The sequence below is a fragment of the Leptonotus elevatus genome, chromosome 4 (assembly GCF_054856555.1).
Source record: "Leptonotus elevatus isolate MCC_2025b chromosome 4, RoL_Lele_1.0, whole genome shotgun sequence".
In the NCBI taxonomy this organism is placed as follows: domain Eukaryota; kingdom Metazoa; phylum Chordata; class Actinopteri; order Syngnathiformes; family Syngnathidae; genus Leptonotus; species Leptonotus elevatus.
Window position 1 is genome coordinate 7,701,479 of NC_141242.1, and position 7,964 is coordinate 7,709,442.

The window sequence follows — 7,964 nt, forward strand, 5'->3', positions numbered from 1 at the left end:
ATTTTTTTTTTATCCCAGGCTCTTTTCTTTCTTTCTTTTTTTATGTTCTTTTTTTTTTTTAACCCAGATTAAAAAAGGTGACTGACAGGATACATAAAGGTCTGTTACCCTGACTGCACTGCGTCAGCATTGCCGCTCGGTCTCTGGGGCGAGGCTAATGGGCTGGGCGCGCATGCACGCATCCGAGGACAGCTGGCACGGATCCGCCTGGCAGACAGGAAGTGGTCGTGAATGATAGGAAGAGCTGCATCAACAACAAAAAAAAAAAAGGCACCTGTCTCACGGCACGATGGAACAGATCACACATTGTGCACATCGTGATACAGCTGCATTGGTGAGCATGCTAGACCAATGACGTGCTAGAAAAACCGCAGGGAACAAAAGGGCAAGGAACATAAATGTCACCTTAAAAGGGCTTCAGTTGCATATAAAGACAATTTATCGAGGTTCACTCCTAAACAAAACACGGACACATCACAGAAGAATGTTTCCTGGAGGAAACTTGCACGTTCGTTCCTAAGGCATAGAGAGTAATTTATTGGGAAAAGTGTAGAATTTTCTGGAGGAAAGCCCCAAAAGCCAAATGTGTTTTTTGTTTTGTTTTTGAATATATAAGAGGTGGGACACAATCAAAACCAAGCCATTTATGCTCACGTTCACACATATGAATTTTTATTTTATTTTTATAGATTACCAGTATTAATGGACTTTTCAATTTAACATTTTCTTTTCTTTAATTACCAGCTTTATTAATCCGAATTCCAAAATACAGTATCCCCTTGCAGGTACTGAAATCTATACACACTTTCTCTCAGTGGCGTGATAAACAGCTCTGGGCAGTTTGCAAATCTTCACTTCAATATTAGTTAATCAGATAAACTGTGGTTGTGCGGGAGACGATCAATAGCAAATCTTGTTATTTATTATGCAGACGTTTGTTGCACAGTGTATTGGTGGCAGCAAATCAATGTTGTCCCTCAATGATATTGCTGTGGGAATATTGTGCTAGCCTGAGCTGCGTCTTCACTCTACCGCGCATTGATCACTCATACGGGAAGCACGTCCAGCATTCTGCTGCTCGGGTCGCCATTGATTTTAGGCCACAGGCAAAAGGTCTTACCTCAAACCTACAAGCATTGTTATTTACTGTGGAACTTTAGGCTGAAAACGCTGATATTGCATGGTTCATTAGATTGAAGTAATAGACTAGACAGATAGATAGACTAGACGGATTAGACTAGACTAGGACAGACAAGACAAGACAAGACTAGACTAGACTAGACTAGACTAGACTAGGACAGACAAGACAAGACAAGACAAGACTAGACTAGACAGATAGCAGATAGACAGATAGACTAGACCAGACAAGACTAGGACAAACAGACAGACTAGACTAGGACAGACAGACAAGACTAGACTAGACTAGACTAGGACAGACAGACAAGACTAGACTAGACAAGACAAGACTAGACTAGACAGATAGCAGATAGACAGATAGACTAGACCAGACAATACTAGGACAAACAGACAGACTAGACTAGGACAGACAGACAAGACTAGACTAGACTAGGACTAGACTAGGACAGACAAGACTAGACTAGACTAGGACAGACTAGACTAGACAGATATATAGATAGACTAGACAGATAGCAGATAGACAGATAGACTAGACCAGACAAGACTAGGACAGACAGACAAGACTGGACTAGAGTAGACTAGACTATACAAGACTAGGACAGACAGACAGACAGATAGATAGACAAAAACATTTACCACAACCTCATCCGCAAGCAACTAGTGAGCAGCTTGAGCGGGCCTGTGATGTAATGACCCTGGCGGCTAGTACGGCATAGATCCTGTTACATGAGCTGCATCAGACCACAGTATCATGCTTGACTGGAAGGCAAGTCATTTCACTCCGGGGCCGTCACAATGCTACAAAAGGAGCCGACGAGGTGGGTCATGGCTCAAATATGTACAGTCGCCAGCCCAGAGATGGACTGGATGCACACGAGAGATCTGAAAAAGCTTTTACGCTATGCCCAAATCTGTCTTGATGAGCAGGCGTTTTTAAAAATTGATAAATGTAAATCGCTGCCTGAAAATGGAACATGCAAGTACGCACCTTCCATATTAATCAGGAATGATATTAGAAGTACAGGCCTTGGGCAAAAGCTGTCTGCAAGATTAGTTATTAGCCCTTTTGAAGCCTCGTTGGACCCAATGTTGTTTTAACACAACACGTCAACCAAAAGACATTAATTGCCAGTTGTCCATCTTCATGAATCACATCACTTATACATAGTTTGAATCACACAGGTAACTAATCAGATAACTGAAAGATAAAATAAAAAAAAGAAAGAAAGAAAAAAGTAAGGTCGATGAGACCACATTGACATATTAAGAGCACGGCACCTAAAAACGGTCTGACTTCATTAAAGCTCATTACCAAAAATAGGGCGCTCGCGTGTAGGTATGAATAATGGAAGCGACCTCCAGGAGCTCATTTCTACAGAGTGATGATCATGCTAAAGTATGCCTAATGATCACACAGATAAAGTGAGAGGCTGCTATACACGATTAATGGATTAATGGCGCCACAGGTCTGGAGAGCGGCGCGCGGCCTCTGCTGTCACATCCTCTGACGAGGCGCTCAGACACAATAAGACGCGCAACGGGGGGGGGGTGAAATGTTGACATCCCTTGTTGGATGGAATACATAAGAGGTTACCCGATAGGTGAGACAAGCATACATGATGCGTTCATGTGACATACGAGTCTATTTAGGAGACAGCACAGGACGAAAGAGATAATTATGGATAATCCATTGTATGTGCTGTAAGAATATGCTCCATATGGGCAAAAGTATTGAGACACCTGGCCATTACCTGCTTCAGGACATGAAAATAAACTGTAGTCAGCGGCAGCCTCCATTTTGTGACAAAGAGTGTGGGTGGCTGATGTAGAATTGTGAAGAGGGCAGATATATATAATATCTGGTAGTTCTAAAAAATAAAAAAAATCCAGAAATTCTTAATGGAAAATTTAACTTTGTAAATAATACTGCTTATGTGTGAATATTGCGGTGATAATTTAATTTCCTTTACAAGATGAATAACGCACTTCTCTACAATAGATTTGTTTCTTTAAAAGTTGGTAAATTTGTGGCCCGCAGAATATAACAGTGGTGAGCTCGTTTGCCTCACAGTCCAGATGTCTGTATGAAAATGTACACTAATATTATTTGTGCGTTTAAGAAAAGCAAGTTTTGTTTATTTTTCATTATTCATTTTTTCCTCATTTGTTACATTTGACACATTATTAAATATAATAACTCACTAATACATTATCATGATAGGGGGTAGAACTAGATACGTTCTTGTACTACTCCCCACTCCCTTCAAACATGTAAATTATGACTTTACCAATGATTATTTTCTTTCTTTAACTTTTATTTTCTCTCCTTCATTGTTATTTCATATTGCGTTTATATATTCAATAAACCAAATTAAATGAAAATATTTTAGATTATTCTGATGTAGTATTGCAGAATGACCACTAGGTGCCGCTATTGTCAAATGGCAACAAATGTGTGTCCTCAAGCAATGAATGCAATGCAGTAGTGGAAACACAACACAGTATAAGTATGCACACTTTGCACAGTATTGACTCTCAGTATATGAACAACGATGCCAATGTAGACAAGTGTGGTGCTAATATTGAATTAATCACAATTAAATAAAGAGTTAAGCCCTTGTGTGTGTAACAATCATTTTGCCTACAACTAAAAATTCAAAGGGTTTAGCTCAAATAAATACAGTTTAAATTAAACAAATTCACCACACACACACACACACACACACACACACACACACACACACACACACACACACACACACACACACACACACACACACACACACACACACACACACACACACACACACACACACACACACACACACACACACACACACACACACACACACACACACACACACACACACAGATTAATATTATTAGACAAAGCAGTGACACATAAAGATGTTTCATACGTCTTTTTTTTTGTCTGTGTGAACGCACCACCCAGTTGATCATCCCATCATAAAACCTCTGGTATCCCCTCATCCCGAAAAGCTCTTGGGGGGGGGGGGGGGGGGGAAACCAGAGAATTGATCCCGAAAAGCTCTTGGGGGGGGGGGGGGGGGAAACCAGAGAATTGATCCCAGCATGCCAGCTGCGAGGCTGTCGCATCACTCTCGAGCAATGATCACGCTTACAAAGCCGTCGTCTCGTATATCAGTGAGGCACGGCTTAAATATTTACAGTCGCCGGCCTGGAGATATTCCGAATACATAGACTGAACGCACGCAGCCAAATGCTTTCTCTTATCTCAGCTACATGCCAGTAAGAGCACGGCCGTCACTGCATAGCGCACTTTGTTAACAAGGCCATGAGGGGCTGTAAGTCGGCAGTGAGAGCTCGTGAATTACAGCCGCAATAACTTTTTATTGAAAAAGCAGCGACTTTCCACCACATTGCAGGGCAACAAATGGCAAAACAACCATTAACAGACATGTTTACACCTATGGACCATTTAGAGCAGGTTGTGTCCAAAATTAGTATTTTTGTGTGTGTTTTTTTTTCTTTCTTATTTCTAAAACCTATTGAACATGAAAATGCAAATAGTTTGGGATTTTGGTGTGGCCCATGGCCCCGTAACAAGGTAAAATAAATCGGCCCATGTCGTGAGCAGATCTCCACATTGAGAACCAAAGCAAGAGTCATCTGTAATAAGAGGACAATTTGTAAAGCAGTGTTTACTTGAGGATCTTCATTCATCCTTGACGCAGAAAGTGGAGGAAAAAAATGTTTGCTCCTGAAATGGGGATATCATCATTCCTGAGTCATTACAAACACAACAGTTTATGGTTAAGTTGTAAAAAGTTTCTTTGCATATAAACTCTAAATCGAATTTATTAGTATTTTACATTATTTTAGTTTTACAACCTCCCACATCTTCTACATATAAGTTAGGGCCACTAGAAAATGAACGCCTGACAACAATTGGCCTCCCGGCCGTAGTTTAGAGTAGTATCACTATTTTTATTATTATTATTATTATTATTATTAGCATAAGTATTAGTAGTTGTCAGGTGCGTCACACTGATGGGGAATGACTATGTTTTTTGTTTGTTTTTTACAATCCCCCACATCTTCAACACCTGAAAAGTTTTGTTTTTTTGTTTTTATATATACTGAGGGCCGCTAGAAAATGTAAGTCAGACCGCAAATAGGGGCCGTAGTTTGGGCACCTGAAAACTCTTTGTCGACTGCATAGCATGCTTACCACATTTTTACCATTTTGTCACCATGTGACTGACCTCAGGTAAAATAGTAAAAAAAAAAAAAAAAAAAAAAAAGAGGGAAAATTATTCATTGAGGAAATATACTGAAAGAATAGTTTTTGTCAAAGTCACAACAGTAAGAATCTTCAACAACATATTTCAATAATTATTTAAATTAGTTTAAATAAAAAATGTCAGAAATAAAAATGTCAACTTACCCGTGTTGTTGTAAATTGTCAATATGTATTTTTTCTCCAAGCAAAGTAATCAGGCACGTTTTAAAACTTGGTGGTTTAAAGGAGTTCCCAAATGTGGATGAGGTTCATACAGAAAAGGAAAAAAAAAAAAGCATGTTAGCCATTTTTAGAAACACTGGCATTGGCAGAGATAAATTTGTGCATGCTAGCTAGCTGAGCTCACACCACAGCCAAATAAGTAATGTAAGTTTAACAACATCCTTAAAAAAACAATGTTGTTATTGTTAAATCGTTAGAATACGAAAAGTGAACCAGGTAACTTAATACTTTAGCTCTTGACAGCTAGCTAAACAGCTGTACTTACTTTATGCTGAAGGAGTTCCACGCATGTAAAGTCTACGACGGATGTTACGCTCACAGCGATTTTCTTGTCCTTTAATTGTGACAAATGTTTCTGTATAATACATATTCCATTTAATTTAATTTAATTTCATATAGGCTTGCCGCCTATTTCTCCCCCACACCCTTCCTAATTAACGCGTGCCTCCTTTATCAACTTCCCCACTTCCTGGTTCGTGACAGTTTGTTTGCTTCTCCCCCACCCTCACTCTTAACTTTTTTTTTATTTTTAATTACCAGTCTTCAAACTAGAAAAAAAAAGTAACGTTACTCAAATACAAAGGCAACAAAGGCATTTCCATTTTGACATAAATTAAACTAAGAGAAATCAAAAACTACAGGAGGATTTGCTTAAAGGATAACAGGAAGTGAGACTCTTGCTCCACCCATCACAAAAATTGGAAATCGGGGAGGACAGTTGGGTTGCGAATGGGGAGAGGGTTGGGCGTGGTCTGGCTGTGATTGACAACAGCAACTCAGGAAGAAGCCGTTTAAGGAGGCGTGTACGACAATGAGCCGTGGGTGGCGGGGGCGATTACGTCATGCGGAGCAAGTGACGTAGTATGTATCGTCTCGTGTAATGAGAGAACAAACAGCCAAATTGAGTTTATCCCAGTGTGTTACCTGAAGATGGCGCCAAAAAACACGTTTTTTGCACCAAATTTAAGCTTTAAACAAACATGCACTAAAATGTCTAAGTAATGACCAGGACATGTAGACAGCATTTGTAGACACCAGTTTAAACAGTTGAACAAGCAGGGGTGCTCAAGTTGGGTCCTCAAGAGCCCCTATCCAGCCTGTTTTCCATGATTCTCTCCACTAACACACCAGCAAAGCTGGCTGATTAGCTGATCATTAGATTCAGCTGTGCTGCAGGAGGGAAACATGGAAAACAGGCTGGATAGGGGCTCTCGAGAACTCAACTTGAGTACCCCTGGACTAGAGGTAAGTAGCAGTAGCTACACTTGTGCTAAGCCAACCAAAACACAAATCAAAGATTAAAGGCGCTTACACACACTGCACTTTGTTTTCACTGCGATTACCTCATGCGGAGCACCCACCTCATATGGAACCAGACCGAGCTGCGCTGTTGTGCTATGGCAGCACATAAACAATGAATGGGTTAGTTGACATAGCACTATGCTGTGCTAAGTGCAGTGTGAAAAGATCTTAAGAATTTTTGGGGTGCTGATAATTGAGTAACCTTACCAGCAAGATGAATTCTCGCGGTGTTTGTGAGTTCGCAAACTCCGGAGGATTTATTTATTTAATAATGCTTTCATTAACACAATTCAACACAACTTTACATTCTAGAACATATCTTGCAAAGATGCCTGACAAAATCTGTCCATTTTAAAGACGGTACAAACAAACTCCGGAGAATACATCTTGTACCGCTCCCCGCTCATACGTTTGCAGCCGATCGACCAATCAGGCGTTGTTTAGGCAGGACAAAACCAATAAGCGGCGATGGCGGGGGTGGGGAACAAACCTAACAGACGTACGGATGCTGAAATTAATTATGTTCTTGCAGAACTACTCACCGTTTCCTTGTTAAATTTGAACCCCCCTCCTCCCTAAAATGAGACGGAAGATGAGATTTTCATCCGTTGCCTTGATTGGTCAAAACAAAATGTCAAAAATGCGGCATCGTCCAATCAGCTGGAAGTATTGTACAACAAGCCCCACCTTTCCCGAACGGGTCTGCCTACTCCCTCGAGTGAATCACATTTATCAATCTAACTATTAAAAGGCCACTGCTTTAAAGTTATGCTATGATTAAAAGTTACCATACAAAGAGCAGAAATTATGATAAAGAGAGCAGAGGTCAAAGCTGATAATCATTAGTTAATTTAAGATTGACGTTGTTTCATTTCACACTTGATAGATGGACAGACGGTGAGAAGAGACTCTACTGTTTGTATAAAAGACATTAAAATTACATCCTGGGTGATTCCTTAGTGGTAAAATGTCAAGCGGAAGTACTGCATGTTTGAACTTGACGTTGTTTCTCGTACAA

General features: G+C 40.2%; 1 long non-coding RNA gene across 1 annotated transcript in view; it reads right to left on the minus strand.

The window, feature by feature from the left end:
* LOC147175335 (uncharacterized) overlaps positions 1–6,097 on the minus strand; it is a 54,441-nt gene extending 48,344 nt beyond the window's left edge. The window contains exons 1-2 of the long non-coding RNA XR_015094578.1: positions 5,910–6,097; positions 5,567–5,632 (exon numbers count right to left, since the gene is read on the minus strand). This is a non-coding gene — a long non-coding RNA (uncharacterized LOC147175335). The remainder of the gene's footprint in view (positions 1–5,566; positions 5,633–5,909) is intronic.
* Positions 6,098–7,964: the final 1,867 nt, after the last annotated feature.